At 40.5% G+C, this 16,543-nt stretch overlaps 1 protein-coding gene across 1 annotated transcript in view; it reads right to left on the reverse strand.

The window, feature by feature from the left end:
* Nucleotides 1-16,543, reverse strand: part of DUSP22 (dual specificity phosphatase 22) — a 134,508-nt gene that overhangs the window by 67,393 nt on the left and 50,572 nt on the right. The gene's annotated exons all lie outside the window — the stretch shown is intronic.

The following is a 16,543-nucleotide window of genomic DNA, read 5'->3' on the forward strand; positions in this document are numbered from 1 at the left end:
AACTTCATGCAAAACATCCTTAGCAGATTCTGTCCTAGTAACGCTCACAAGTAACTTTAACAGAAGAAAGACTGAGAAGAAAGGAAAGCATACAGGTTTAATTTTTGAAAACTATGATTGCAAAGTCACTAAAAGATAAGTACTGGTACTTAAACAATGCATGTGATGTGTTGTTTTTTGGTAGTGGTAGTGGTGGTTTTTTTTGGTTTTGTTGTTTTACAAAATATTTTATTTTGTCTCAATATAAAATACTGGAATTTTATTTTAGGCTTCATCCCATGCTTTCTTTCCCCCACACTTCTCTAAATCCTCCAAACTACAGGTCAGTTTGTTAACGTATATGCCTTTTAACTCTTCCCCCCTTTTCTTGGTACACAGCTATTCTAAACCAGAGCTTGTCACTTTTCAAGAAGGCCAAACTTTACACTCATCAGCAAACTTTAGATACGTTCATTTACCTGGAAATACCTTGCCTACCATGCAAAGCCCTTCTAAAACAAGAAGGTAAATTTGGTGCAGACAACACTATGTAAAAATTTGTTTTTCTGAGGCGAAGTTATGGCTTCTGGTATGCTTCTAGAAATCAACCACAAAATTGCAATACGTCTCTGGTCAATTGGGAGTAACCATAGAACGGAAAAAGTAAAATCAGAACTGTCCAGCTTCATTCAATTTCTGAAGAATTAAAGGAGAAGACCATATGCATGAGGTCCTGAAGACATAGGAAGGATACCCAGGTGGCTGTGTTTTGTCTTTGCCAAAGCCCAGGAAAGCGAGGCTGGTTGCCAATGAAGGGATGGGTGTACTCAGAGAGGCAGCAATCATCAGGGCAACAAGCAGCAGTTGCTCCCACCATTCTTCTGTTGCCCCAAGAGCATCTGAAGTCTCTCCTAAGCTCCACAATCTTCTACCATTTTCTGCCCCTACCCATCCTTGGGCACGCACTGGCACTGGGCTGGTCCTAGCTAACATACTGCGTTTGTAAGTCACCAGCGTGAACGCGATAGCGCTGCTCACAGGGCAGATGTTCCAAGCCACCAAAGGAAGAGTTTCCTGGACTTGCATGGAAATGAAACAATGCCCAATCACAGAATACAGATACAAAGAAATTAAGGCTCAAGCAGCTCCTGGAGAAAGGGAGGCCCACAGGCTAGGTGGTACTTTCATTACTCATAATGTAGTTTCATTATGTATGCGGTCCCTCTGCTTTCTTTCATAACTTCCTTTTCAAAAGCTTTTGCAATACACATGCTAAGATATCAGTTACCATTTTATTGGGAGTAGCCTTTGCATACCTGCCAGACTCCTCAGGGTCTGTCCCTTTTTAGCCCCTCTGTGCAGACTCCACTATTTTTGTTGCACTTCCTAAGCAAGCTCAAAGTATCTTTTCTCTTCCAAGTCCTTCAGCATACCCCCCAGCCAGGCAAATCTAAAGAAAGCCAAACAAACCCTAAAGTATGCCACAAGACTCAGGTACTGCTACAGCAGCCCAACAGAGGAAGGAAGGAAGCACAGGACTTTTAAACAACTTCTCCTTTTTCATGAGATCTTCCTGTGAGGGCTTCTGCAGGCCAGCATTGTAAAGCGTGCAGCTACATCAGGCTGCAGTCTGATGCAATGAATTCACAACGTACCATTTCCAGACTCGTGGCATTCAGTATTAATTTTGGTAGTTTGGAAATCTTGCTGCGGTAGGCTTGTAATTTTTTTTCTAGTATTTATATGGAAAAGATACTATAGAAAAGAGGTGAACTCAACTGTCCTGCAGCAGTTCCTCCATAAAAGCGGTGACTGACAGGCTGCAAAATGTCTTGGTTTACTTTGTTTTGTAATGCAGACTACTACCATGAGGCTTAATGTTAGTTGGACTATTAAATAGAATATTAAAGTAGAACATCACATGGATCAGTTCCTACAGAGTCAGACTTTGGCAGGGTAGGCCACTTGGAGTTCTGTCACTACTTTAATATTAGATTTACTGACAGTGGAAGATTAAATCCCCAAAAGATCAGCTCATCCCTCCATCTTTCAAACTAGTGAGATGAGATACAGATGTGAGACTTTTTCTGAACAAGGTTTCATTTCCAAGGAAGAGTTTTGGAATAGAAACACCGAAATATAAATTCATTAAAAACTGGGATAACACGTTTTGGCTTCTCTTTTAGAGAGGAAGTATCTACAACTGCAGCTGTGCTTAGTCTGTCTGCAGTAATTTGGTACACAGCTGTACAGCTATTTTAATTAATGCTAATCTAGAATCTCTTAAACTGTATGCTGCCTTCCAACACGGAATAAACTGCCAGAAAAACTGAAGACAATGTGACATTCAACTCAATTATGAATTGGCTTCATAAACACAGGCTGTTAAATTGCAAAAGCTGAAGCTTCATTAGGTAACTCAGCTGAGTGCTTGAACCTTGTACCGCACTGATGTTAAGAGTAGGTAAAGATCCGTGCCCAAGTCAGGGTTAGTCCTTCTGTTGACAAAACGATTTCATTTATTATCAATAGTAAAGATTTACATCTAAGGCTCACAGTCTTGGTTTCATTCAAGTTACTTGGTTTTGATTCTGGGTCTTACTGAAGACTTTGTCTTGGTTTTCATGCCTACAGCTGTTTTTCTGTGCATCCTGTACTACCTCTGAAGGCGTAGAAGGTTGCTCTATTTGGAATATTAAGCACACAGGGGAATAAAGGCTCACTTTCTTCTTTCATGGTTGCATTACATCACTTAAATACAATCATTTCTCTCCATACACCCACACTCTTTGTTTAAGAACCAAACTTATTAATAAAATCTGGCACGTGATAGTGTACGATCTTGGGATCTGGGGACAAACGAAATTAGTTTTGAAAGCCCACTCACAAATTTTGTGGCTCTACCTTTGGCTCAGTGTATGTCTTTCAGACTCTAGGGGAAGCCAGAGGAAACCTTTCAGAGTAACCTATCCCACACATGGCAGCACCGTCACAACTGTCATGATCTGTACTAGATGCTTCTGGCTCTGAGCCACCTTCTCCTTTATGTAACGTGCCTATCCTGGCACGGAGGGGTTAGGTGCATTGTGCAATACAGTTTCGAGCTGAAACCTTCTTCTACACGTCTGGGAGCTCCACTGTGAGCAAGGAAAAACTGATGCACGTTTGACATCTGGCTAGACCACTGACATTTCCTTCCCATCACACAGATTCTCCACCTCAAGGAGAGCTCTCAGTGAGGTTCAGAGGAAGGTGACGATGACTGACGATGATACAGACAAAAGAAATTCTCAGCAAGGTGCTTGCACAGACAGATTTTGGGAGACATGGACAGACATGCATTTCCACTTCTGTTTCAAACAATATAAATGGTATTTCCATAATCTTTTTATGTGAATTCTAGGATGTAAATGTAATTGGGCACTGTACAACTGTACAGTGGAAGTGAGAAAGGAAATAATTAATGCTATGGGATACACCAAGAACTATTAAGATGTAGTTCCTCTCCAGAGACCTTTCAACACAGTGAAAGAATGATTTTAGGTTTTATATTGCTCCAGGATGACAAGTCAAGTGAAGAGGTTGGATATGGAAATGAAAATGAAACTGCAATTTTTTTTTGTCAGAACAATACTTTCCAAAAGCAACGTCATGAAGCGAGGACACTGGCATTAGCAAGTCATGTACCAACCCACACCAGAAACCATAAGAACAGCTTTACAAGCGTTACTTGCTGTGTGCATGCACACAAAGAAATGAGTCACTGCATCACAAGGGATAAAACCATAAGAAATAGAGAACATTATGTTTTTATACTCACACAGCCTTCAAAAGTTATACCCCAGCACACATAAGGCTCAGTAAAAACCTGGCCTGTTTCCATCAAGCCTGAAAATAACACTTTGCTTCAGAACATATTGCTGGTGAGAAGGGTTTGACTAAATGTCTGTGCAGCGCAACCACTGACACCTATGAGGTTAAGCAAGCAGCTCACTATTTGTCTTGTGACGTTTATTAGCGCAGTGCCTGGAGGAATCCAAAGGTGATCCATAACCCATTGTGATCAGTACCAAACATTATGCGGGTCTGCCTGTACTGCTGCAGATAAAGTAACAAGTCCTGCCATGAGACGCAGATGTTTGAAGGAGAGCAGTGTCAATGCATTTTGGTCAAGGGTTTTGGTAGGCAAACAAAAAAAAGGAAGAAATTGGTTTCTGTTAGCCCCAGGCTAAATGTTCCTGCTCAACTCCTGGCATACCACTAATTAAGCAGATGACTACTTATCCACAGAGGTTTCTACTACCTTATTATTTTTAACTCAATTCTATGACGTATTTACATAGGCCAGGAATGTGCAGTGCGTGTTCCTGTTCCCATTTCTCTCATCTTTCCATTGATGTTTATTTTTTATACATTTTCTTACAGTAAAAAAAAAAAAAAATTTGGCCAAAAGGCCACCATGCTTCATGGCAGTAACACCTCCTAAGACCAAATCAAAATCACCGTCACAATTTACAGCTCTCCTGTGAAGCAACACAAAATTTCCCACTCAGGGCAAAAAAATTTCCTGCTCAGGTTCTCCTTGAGCAGGGGGCATCCAAACTTCATCACCCACGGGCCTGTCTCAGAAAAAAAAATAGAAAAAAAATGAAGCATATCTTGCTATGCTATTTTTCACACAGTAAAACTGCAGTACTGAGCAATTTCATTGTGGGACTACTCCAAGAGTTTTGATTACCATATCGAAACAGAAAAAAAAGAAGACTCTGATGTGTCTCTATCAAAAAATAAATAAATAAAAATAAAATAAAATAAAAATTCTTTGAGTGTTTGAGTTTGCAGTGAGAAAAGGAAAGTGGGGAGAAAGGGGAGGGGAGAAGAAGAGGAGAGTAGAGGTGAGGAGAGAACTCAGCCCTCTTTCGATTTTCCACTTGGGGGTTTATTATCAGCTTTGACTGTTGTACAGCAGCCTCTGCCCTGCACTTTGGGTTGAGCCCCTGAACCACAGCAATTAATCCCAGAACATATTATTTGGGCTTGTGAGGCAGTGTGACGCAGGGTGCTAAATGATGATAGGCCACAGAAAAGGTCAAAAAACCCAATGGGGAGAGCAGCGCACATGTTGAGTACTGTGAGAGCTCTGCTGAGTAGCTGCACGGCTAAGTGAGTTTGGGGGATTTCTCAGGTCTGCTCATTGCTCTCAGGGTTTGCAGTGCTGCAGGTAGCAAAGAAAGAAAGGCGGGGGGGGGGGGGAAGGGAGCGAGGCTGTGCAGATGTACAGTGAGGAAGTAATTCTAAAATGTGACGGCGCTTTAGCAGCGGTGGTGGATCTGCACGACTGGTTAACACTGCTTCAGGGAAGTAAATTAGTGCTTGAGCCTTCTGTGTAGGAGGTCCGGGCACAAACGGGGATACCCCAAATCAATGTTTAAAAAAAAAAATAGATCAAAGCATGCATACAGCTGTATGATTAACACACTTAGTACTGGGGATATGCATTTCTCTGAACCACACACCAAGTCTCTGCCAGCTATGTCATGCAGACCAAGTGTAGGAGCAACCTAAAGTAAGGGGGCACACTGAGGTGATTTTAGCCCACAATATAGCAGCAAACCTCATCACTTAAACAACGTATTGCTCAAAGCAGAACTCTCAGAGAGTACACTAAGCATACACAAATCATTCGATTAACAACAACATATACAAACAGGCAATTTTTATGTCACCCCAATATACCTGCACTCTGCCATTTGACAAAATCATCTGTAATCCTTGGTTTCTAGAACTGTAAATTTGCACCTTATGAGGCAGCTTATCAAGCCAGGTTCTGCCCTGGTACTGCAGTAATACCTCCTCTTTTGTGGCAAGGCCCTTCTCCTTCCCATGCCTGTGGAGGAGGCATATATGGGCAGTGGTTACATTTATTAAAAGTGCCCTTTCACACCTCTGATGACTGCCATCCTGGGGGCGGGGGGGGTGCCTAACAGATATGGTAAAGCTCCACACTGGCAAAGGCTTACATTACGTATTTAGTAGTATAAAAGCTTTTATTTATCTGAGCGCATGAAAATGGCAAGCATTACAGCCCAGGTCACCAAAGAGCAGCTGTCCCTGGGGATGCCCCGTGGCCTGCATCGGGACAGCTCACAGAGAGCAGCGAGCACAGACATCCAGGAGAAGATGCCTCCCAAGGAGCTGAGGAGGCAGAAGGCCACAGAAAGACAAATTTCCTGCATTTAGGCAACAGTAAACACAACAGCAAGTAATACAAGGAATATGTTTTCAATTGTCTGCTCCCCCTAACATTTTGGCACGTCCTTAGTAAATAACTAGCCAAAGCCCCCACGCCTCCACACCCAGAAGCCAGCGTACATCTTTTTCAGAACATGCAGGTACCATTTTTTAATCTCCCCCCTTCCCCCCCCTTCTGCATTATGTCCCAGTGACTAAGACTGGAATTCAAATCCTGCCTCATGGGATTTTATCACAAGGTTCACACCCCATCAAGGGCCATGGTATTACAGAGGAGCAGGAAATGAGAATGGGGGGAAGGTAAGGCACCTCCCCACGCTGAAGCGACTTCATTGTGCACAACAGAGTTGAGAAATGGTTAGCTCACAAACAGCAAGACTGTAGCCTGGTGGTTCACCCTGTTATTGCAGAAAGGAGAAATCTGGATCCCAGCTCTTGCTCCAGGCACTGTCTTCTTCATTTACATTATAAAATAATTACCTAAAACTTTCCTCGGCAAATTCTTTGTCAGAAAGTTTGGTCCAGATGGATTTTAAACATAATGGATTAGCCAGAAGAACAGTTTACAGCTGAAATTTTGAGCATAAGCGGACTGGAGGGGGCTGTGCATTCTGCTGATTCACCGCCTTAGTCTCTAAGCATCAGTTTGCCTACACATAAAATATAAATTAATCTTAGTTTTATCAAATACTATAGCAGCAATATCTGCTCTGTGAGTAAACTGCTAAATTTACAGGTGAAACTCAAGTTATCTAGATTATTTGTCTGACATATAAAATAGCCTGAGAAAGGATGGTTGAGGTAACAAAATAGCTGCTCAGCAGAATCACACAGAAATGAAGCAATGAAACCAAGTCCTGAAATGCACTTGAAAGACAGCACCCATAGGATGAGCACGCACATATATACTGTATCTTTCAAACACAAGAAAGACTTTGACTAAATCCTTATTTGTTTTGCTGCTTCACCGAGAAAAAAAAAAGCAGTGGTACGTGGATCTACTGTTCAGTGTATTTCAAGGAACTTAAGGCGTTTAGCAGTGCCATTCTCAGCTCTCCAGCACCCTCCTCTGGGCTCTGACTATGCAAGCAATGTCCTCCCTTTTCTACTGTTCACGCCTGCCTGAATTATTTAACGTTGGGTCACTAAAGACTAAGAAATGCTTCTTTGCTCCTTTTGAAGCCTTAGAGATTCCTTGTGTGGCAGAAATTCAGAAGAGCCTTCCCCCAGAATTATGCACTGTTACAATTATTTTGAACATCAGCTTAGTTGCATTTGTTTTGAAGCTAATCATCACTGACTTGCTCACCATTTCCAACGCCAGGCTGTTAATTTTTAGCTTGGTTAGGAGAGAGATTGTATACTAAAACTTTTTTTGAAATCATAGAACATTCTGAATTGGAAGAGACCCACAAGGATCATTGAATCCAACTCCTGGCTCCACACAGGAACACTCAAAAAATCAGACCGTATGTCTGAGAGCGTTGTCCAAATGCTTCTTGAATTCTGGTAGGCTCGGTGCTGTGACCACTGCCCTGTGGAGCCTGTCCCAGTGCCCGACCACCCTCTGGGTGCAGAACCTTTCCCTAACCCCCAGCCTGACCCTCCCCTGTCCCAGCCCCATGCCGTTCCCTCGGGTCCTGTCGCTGTCCCCAGAGAGCAGAGCTCAGCGCCTGCCCCTCCGCTCCCCTCGTGAGGGAGCTGCAGGCCGCCATGAGGCCTCCCCTCAGCCTGCTCTGCGCTGCGCTGAGCAAACAAAGGGACCTCAGCTGCTCCTCATACATCCTCCTCCTCAGACCCTTCACCACCTGTGTAGCCCTCCTTTGGACTCTCTTTAATAGTTTAATGTCCTTCTTAAACTGCGGTGCCCAGAACTGCACACAGTACTCGAGGTGAGGCCGCACCAGAGCAGGGCGGGACAATCCCTTCCCTCAACCAGCTAGTAATGTCATGCTTGATGCACCCCAGGGCATGGCTGTCCCTTTTGGCTGCTAAGGCACGCTGCTGGCTCGTGTTCAACTTGCTGTTCACCAGAACCCCCAGACGCCTTTCTGTGGGGCTGCTCTCCAGCCTCTTGTCCCCCAGCCTGTTCGTATAGCCAGGGTTGCCCCTTCCAGGTACAGAATCTGGCACTTGCTCTTCTTACATTTCATGCTGTTGGCAACTGCCCAGCCCTCTAATTTGTCAAGATCTTCCTGCAAGGCTGCTCCACTCTCAAGGGAGTCAACAGTTCCTACTGACTTAGTATCATTTGCAAAGTTACTGTGCATTCCAGTCCTGCATCCAGGTCATTTATACAAACACTGAAGAGAACTGGCCCTAAAATGGAACCCCACAGAACCCCACTAGTGACTGGTCACCACCCTCATGTACCTCTATTTACTATAGCCCTTTGGGCCCAACCTGTCTGCCAAATATTCAGCCATTTCTTACTTTGATGGCAGTTAACATCATTGGATGATATGTTCATGTACAGGAGACTTGATCCTATATTACAGCCTGATCCCAAGTCAATGGAAGGCTCTACAGTAACTGGGAAGCAATAACCAAGTTACTATCATGAGCACAACCTAACAAACCTTGCCAGGCCAGGCTCATGGCACACTGGACAAGTGGGTGCTCTCTCATTCTGCTGACTTTCTTCCCAGGTGCTTTGCAGCTCCATGGAAGGACTAGTCAGCAGATGTCTCAGCCAAATACTCTAGCATGTAAGAGAAACCTACACAAATCCCTTTGGAAGGAATATACAAAATAAATTGCTTCTGAAATACATTATGTCGCACATCGCTGGACTCGCCTAAGGCAGCACCTTATGTAGCTGCTGGTACCTAACTGGAGTTTATCAGCTTTGTGGAATTATGTTCATCCCCTACCCTAACAGACTTCAACCAGCAGCTACGCTTGTTTTTCACCTCACTTTCCAAATCTAAAGAAGCATCAACTTCAATATGAAAGCAGAGTGTCACCTTGATGTGGAATCACTACAAAAATAGGTCTCCCAAATTTTTATGTCATTGAAGAGCAGAATCGTTGGTGTGGAAAAATTACTCTCTTGTTCCTCCCCTTCCCCCCTGAACCCTGACAGAGAAGGAAAAAAAAAATTAAAAAAAAATTCCTAACACTCCACACGGAGCTAGTGTTCAAAATCAAACAGGTAGAGATACAGAATATCTGCAAACTTTAAACTACCTTCTCAGAAAACTGTGCTCAAATGTCTTTGTGTTTTTAATATCACAGCTAACACATTGCCATTCTTAGTTCAAATACTCCATAAAGTATCCTCCTGAAATCAAACTGTCAATTTATAACCTCTTTAGATACTATCGAATATATACTACTCTGTATTTCCATAAACAACTCTGCAAGAAGTTGAGGGACAGTGCAGACACAACCTATTGCCTTTGGCTCTCAAAAATGGGGCAAAGACAGACTGTTAGGCTTGGCAGATACTCTCATTATTCACATACAAAGGTAAATCCTAGATCTGCTGTGCTTTATACATGAAGGTTGAGTGTGTAGCCAGATTTGCAATTTGAGTCTGTGTTCAAATTAGTATCTCAGGCCAGACTTCTGAATCAAAAAGATTACTAATTACAAGTAGCACATTTAGGTATCCTAGAATTTGTACTTGTATGAATTATTTCACCAACTTCTTGGCAAAGATTTTCCAGGAGGAGATGTTATAAACTGATAAAAGCATTAAATATATATTTTAAAGACCTCTAGTATATTTTAGTAGTATTAAATATTTAACATCAGAAGGTTTAAAACCATCCTAAACAACTGATCACAATTGTTTCCTAGGACACTATTCCTGTTGCTGGTTTATTTTTCATTTACATATAGAGTTTTTAGCCCAAGAGGTCACCCTTTTCAATTTCTGTTACTCCCAGACACAGAGACTGTGAAGAAAAACAGGTCACAGTACAAGGCTGTTAGTCATGCAGTCCTCCTGCTTCCTTCCTTCCTGTTGCACAAGCCTGTCAACTCTTGTGCTCTAAGGAGAGAGATCAATATGAGGCCGACCGTCTCCTTTTTACTACCTGACAAAACAAGCCTAGGAATAACTACAGTGCTGTTATGATGCGTATGGTGGTACAGACTGGTGCAGGATAAACAGTAGGATATTACTACTCTATTTCTCTTCTTTTCTGTTTTCAGTGTAGAATTGTAATATTTGATGGTTCAGAACTACTGTCTCGGGGCTTTGTTCTCTGGAATATTCAAAGAAAACTAATATTGAAGAGAATTTCTCTTACATGCTGATTTGTTAGTATCATTTTTCCTTACTGCTTATTCTCACTGGTGACAAATGTTCTTAAAACATTTCCTCTATAAGAGAACTTGTGTTGAAGATTAAAAACTTGCTCTTGGTGAAGGCTTCACTTTGCTTTACTGGCCTCTGCTAAAAACGCAAACCCTTGCACTAGGCACTAGAGGGCACAACAGATATCCTTCAGATACATGACATTTTTAAATCTTAATATACTATTCCAGAGACAGAACAATGTGTATAATACACTTTATATTAATCCTAGGAAAAGGTATAAAGAAAGCTAAAGTCTTTCCTGCAGGGTTTTCATAGAATATGATATTATGATATAATTATATTCTAATTAATTTAATTTCTAAAATAGATGACTGTACCTTGCACCCTAACCAATGTTTTATAATTTGTATGTAGAAAATGCACCACACAAAACTATGATACTAGCATTCCCACATGAACTTAAACAACAGGTATTAAGGATCTCAAAAAGGTATCATCTGCTAAAGTGGGGAAAAGAAAAACCCACAAATGCTAATCTAGTTCAGTAGATGAAGTAATCAATCCATATAAGTGATGTATGTGTTGGTATTTTACACTGAGAACTATTATGTTCTTGACTGTGTTAATGACTCAATTCATTGTTGGTTTGAAGCAAAAAACCTGATTATTTCAGAGTAGCTTAGCTCTTGAACTTGAAAGAGTTTAATTATAATATCCAATAACATATTCTTAGCATGTAGATTTTAAAATTGGGCCATAAATGGACTTGGATGCAATAAAATATGACGGTTATTTCTTCTTTTGCATGTCTCTCAAATGCATTTTCTTATCTTTATCCTATAGTCAACTCAAAAATTTTCACTGCTTATAAGATATTAGAAGAGAATTTGAATAAAAGTACTAAATTGTTTTTAAATATGCAGGTGCTCTTTTTTGACCTGTTCTACTTTGCCTTTTTTTTTTTTAACCACTGATTGACAATCAACTTTTTAATTCTTTTTCTTACAGGATGCTGTAGTAGGAAACGTTTAAATACATTTGGGGAATTAAGGTCTTTGTTCTTAAAGCAGTTTGACTCATGAAGTAGCACTGCGAACTTCCCTGTGTCACTATGCTAGCACGTCAGTGTTTTGACCCAGAAAACTCATTTCATTTAAAAGTGTGATCTCTTGGTGCCACGCCTGCTTGTAGTTCTGCCTAGTTCCTTCTCTCTGCAGCCACTTTGTTATCCGCAGGTTTTTCAGTCTTCCTTCTGCTTCTACAGTGCTTTGTTTGCTATATAAATTTTGCTGGCACCACCACAGCAACAGACAGTAGACTCAGCCTAACCACTTCCCAGCAGAGGACTCTCTGTCTTATAGCTTCTGACTCATACTGTCCAACCTGTTATTTTATAACACTGCTCTTACAGCACCAAGTGCCAGACAGTGATTAGCCTCAGTGCACTAGTGAAATAGGAAAATCTCTCATCTCTTTACCCCTCGATGTTAGATAGGTTTTATGCACTTGGAGAACCTGGTTTTTTATATATCCCTGATTACAGCTGTCACTCAAAAGGCTGTGGGAGGCCAGGTCTTCTGAAACTCACAGGGGAGGATTGTATTTATCTCCCTGTAGCCACCTAGATGTTGGATGCCTGTGTAAGTCAAGCAGTGATTCTCCTTCTACTCGCATCAAAGGTAAGTGAAAGGAGTTGCACGTGAAGATGATGAATTCAACTATAGAGAGAGTTTAGAGAAGAAGCTCTAAATTTCACGTGGCTAAAATTAGGAAAGAAGAATCCTACCTGCATGCCTACCTATGTGGAGAGCAGTTATGTGGGTTTGGGGTAGAGTGAGAAGACAGAGGCAGACTGTAATCCCTTACATCGTAACATTTTCACCACTACAGAATCTTTGAAGTGGCTTCCTAAACCAATCACAGTACTTTGATGCCCTGTCACTGTTCAAAGGGACCATTACAGGTTCAGGACATTTAGTTATCTGAAGGGATATCCAATGGCCAATTATTTCAAGTCAGGAACTAGTTCTCTCTAGTTCCTAGCTGGGTAATATACATCTTATGACCAAGGGCATTTTTTATTAGTAAATTCAGTAACTTCAGAACAATATTATCAGTAGATATTTAGTATGGAAAATTGAATACAAAAGCTTCTCAGCAAAACAGAGAATTTTAAAACAGCTTGTACAAAACGGAGCTTTGTTTATGTGCAGAATATAGCTGTGTGTCTTAAAATTAGTGATTGCTCATGGGACATCACTGGTAACAATTCAAGAAATTATTAATGGCCTCATTAGGAGAGCAGATGGTTTCAAAGAAGCATAAAACACCTGGGAACTAAACTGCAGGTAGAAATTTGTCCAAATACCATTTGCAGAATACCATTTGACAGCTCAAGGCTATCCAAATCATCACTCTACCTGTGAACTACTGAAGGAAGAGGAGGAAAATAGTTTGTGGATAGCATGACCTTGTATCTCATCATAGGAAAGGAAGAATGAAGTGGAATATGTCCCTATCCTGGGAAAGAAAGTCAGGAATCAACTTCTGATGAAGAGAGTCATATGAATGATTCTTCCCTTTTTTAGTTCCATGGCTCTTCCAACTTTGCAGAATTTTTTTATTTTTTTTTTCTAGCAGATAAAAGCAAGCTGTCAAATCAGCCTCATTACTGACTAAAAGATTTTCTTGACCAGTATTTGGCAAGGTTTGGCCTCTGAAAACCACCAAAGTCCACACTGAGCTCTTGAATCCATTTCACTACTAATCTCCCTATAATTGATCATCTTCCCGCTACGGCTACTTTTCTGCCTTCCTCATACTTTCTATTTTCTTGGATACTTTATTTTCAATTATTTTTCATCTCTCAGTCTTGCTTTGTGATGTTATGGTTATTCATCTGAGTGAACTCCATGCCTATGGAAGACTTCCAATAGAATAGCACTAGAAGTACAACAACAGAATTATCTGAAAGGGGAACTAAAATATATTTTAAAATGAAATGGAAAAAGATAGGGTTAGTATTCGATGGAAGTTCTTGAATTAAGGCTACCTGCCCAAGATATCCAGGTACAGTGTCTTATGTTTCCATTTTCTGCATAACTATTTACCTTGACATGAAACAGTTTCCTATTTATAGTAACTTTCTCTTTTCCTTCAGTTAATGCTGACTGTGTTTCTTTGTAGCAGAAATGAATGAGTCCTCAGAGAGGAACTGTGACAAAGCTACTAATTTTCTTTCTAGGCCAGATATTTAAAAAAAAAAAAAAAGTTAAAATCATATAAATGACATTTAGGCAAAAATGAAACTCCTGAGTTCAGAAGAGCTACTCTCAAAACTCCCACCCAGCTGATGCCTCACCTTAGGTAAAGAAAGCATAGGTTTTTTTCTTTTATATAGCGTAATAGGAGTTATGTGTCCACCTAACAGCTGTTGCATGTTTTAGCAATTCTTGACACAGGGACTGGAGCCTTCATGTTTCAAGGTCATGCTGGTGACTACAAAATTATGCCTACATTTGTTCTGTTTCTTCACCAAAACCTAAGGTATTTTTTCTGCAGTGAACCACCTTCAGCAGGATCTGATGACAGACCACCAGAGTGTTCTGGACTCTGCTCAGGAGACCAGACGATTCATAATTATTTTCAGTCTCTTCAAATCTTAAGAGACGCTCATGGGACACAAAGAAACCTGGCCTAACATTTAAAATAAGGGCCTCTGAGTTGACTGCCACCAACCAGGAGTAAAGCTGTCTAATAATGACAGATAATTCCATGTAAGCATCAGCTCAGCACTTGGTAGCCATCAAGAAAGCAAATTTTATGGTGATAGTTTTTAGGATCAGAGAGCAGAAGAGAGAAAATCGTTACACAACCAGGTAAATCCAAGGTGCCTACATACTGTAAATGTCATCTGTAGATCTGGTTCCCTCATTTCAAGAAATGATACAGCAGAACTGGAAAAGGGCAGAGAAGAGCAATGAGAATGACTGAAAGTAGAGACTTTCCAAAAAAAGAGCACCTGAAGAACACTCTTCTATCTGGAAAAGAGGTAATCTGGGAGGCACACGGTACAAGTCCATAAAATCACCTTTGGACAGAGGAGACAAGCACAGATGGATAGTTGTTCTTTTGTCACACCCAATACAAGAACCAAAGGGCATCAAACAAAGCTGGTAGGAATCAGATGCGAAATAGCCAAAAGGGGTTGTTCCTCACACAGCAGAAAATAAGTCTGTGGAAGTCCTTGCCAGGGACATTGCACAATTGGCACAGATTCACAGGGAGATTGGGCAAAGTATCTTGTGCAGAGAGGCAAACTGGAGGTTACCATACAAACTACATGTTCAGGTCTGAGACGAAGATAGCTGCAGTCTGAGAGAGCAGTGGGGTGAATATCCTACATGCTTACTCTGCTTTTACTCTTTCATAGCCAGATACTTGTGAGCAGGGTTGAAGAGAGGATACTAGGTGGAATGAACCCTTGGTCTGAATCTCTGCTGTCATTTTTATTTTCTTATGTCCTCTGTCTTGTGTTAGAGACAAAAACAATCTGTGCCAATCAATAGTCAGTGAGGTTGTAAACATTCAAATTTCTTATGAAGTACAACTCACTCAGTCAATGCTCATGGATGGCTGAGAGGGAGAGGAGAATTTTCTTCCAGTTTAGTCACAGCTACTTTTTCTCATTGCTAATTAGCAATTAACTCCTTAGAGAGAAAAAATGTTAACAGGTAAAAAAAAAAAAAAATCTTATTCTCAGGGAGGAGTGGGGAGAGTAATAGAAAATGCTATAGAAAGAAAAAAAAAAAAAAAAAGAGGATTAAGAAATACTCCCAACCTGCAAAACAAAATTCTCATTGCAGAGGTGCATTGTCCTGCAAGGATGTTTGAGTTACAGTAACACTTTTCTGAGTGCTAAATAACTTTAAAAATGGAGGAGGAGTAAAAGAGGGCGAAGGAGGCTACAAGAAGCTCCACTCTGTCCTACAGAGTTGCCCAAAATGCAAAAATACATGGATTCCCCAAATCACCCTGAACTTTCTCTTAAGAGCTCTGATAAATGTGCTCATGTGATTGCTAAGAAATAGCTGAATCTGGCTGCTGAAATCCTTATAAGGAGTCTTGTCCAAAGACAAACAGGAAATTGAAAGGATTTTATTTTTAATTTTGTAAAATTATTAGAGATAAGTCCAACAAAATTTGAGAAGAATGGATTTCAGAGTATATTAGGAATTAACATGGGAACCAGTCATGTAAACTTTTACAGCCTTACCAAGGAATAAGGTGGGTTTTTTTGTTTGTTTACCTCTACAATGAGATCACTGGCTTTTAGGTTTATGTGAAGAAATACTTAATGGTTTTACGCTCTACAAATTCATAAACTTCTCAAAACTGAAACTACAGCTCACCTACAGTGGTGCAATATTTGCCATTCAAAAGCCTGTTATTTACCAGGTAGTAAAATATCTTTCTTCTTATGGATCTGTGGAATATTTTAACATACATATTCATCCATCTGATGCATCACAAATGTGCTCCCTGAAGTACAGGCACAGTGTATTTTTTTTTAATTTTTTTTTCTTTGCTATTGTGCCTTGTAATTTTTTTCTTTGCTATTTCTGTGAGTTATTATATTATATGGTATGTCAAACAATGTTGTCTAGGTACAGTATGTAAACTACTAGCATTTTTCCTTTAGTTTTCCTTGTCTTACCATAAGTAGACTTTATGCTTAGGGGGCGAGGGGGGGTGAAGGAGAATAATATTTTTGGCTTGGCCATTGATATGAGATATAAAATATATATACATATATAAAGATATATAAAATAAAAATCTTAGTCTTTGGGCTACAGCCATTTCAGCTTCTTTCTTAGCTTTTGCCCAGTCTTCACAAAAGTGAATTCTACTTGCTAACAGCATACCAACAGCCCTGAGCTGTTGAAACACTGTTTTATCAGATCATCTCATTACTTCTGTTACCAGAGGGGACAAAAAGACAAAAATAAATCATCCTACCTGAGAGAAAGTAAATTGAACCTG

Source organism: Anser brachyrhynchus (genome assembly GCF_964034855.1).
Source record: "Anser brachyrhynchus genome assembly, chromosome: 2".
NCBI lineage: Eukaryota > Metazoa > Chordata > Aves > Anseriformes > Anatidae > Anser > Anser brachyrhynchus.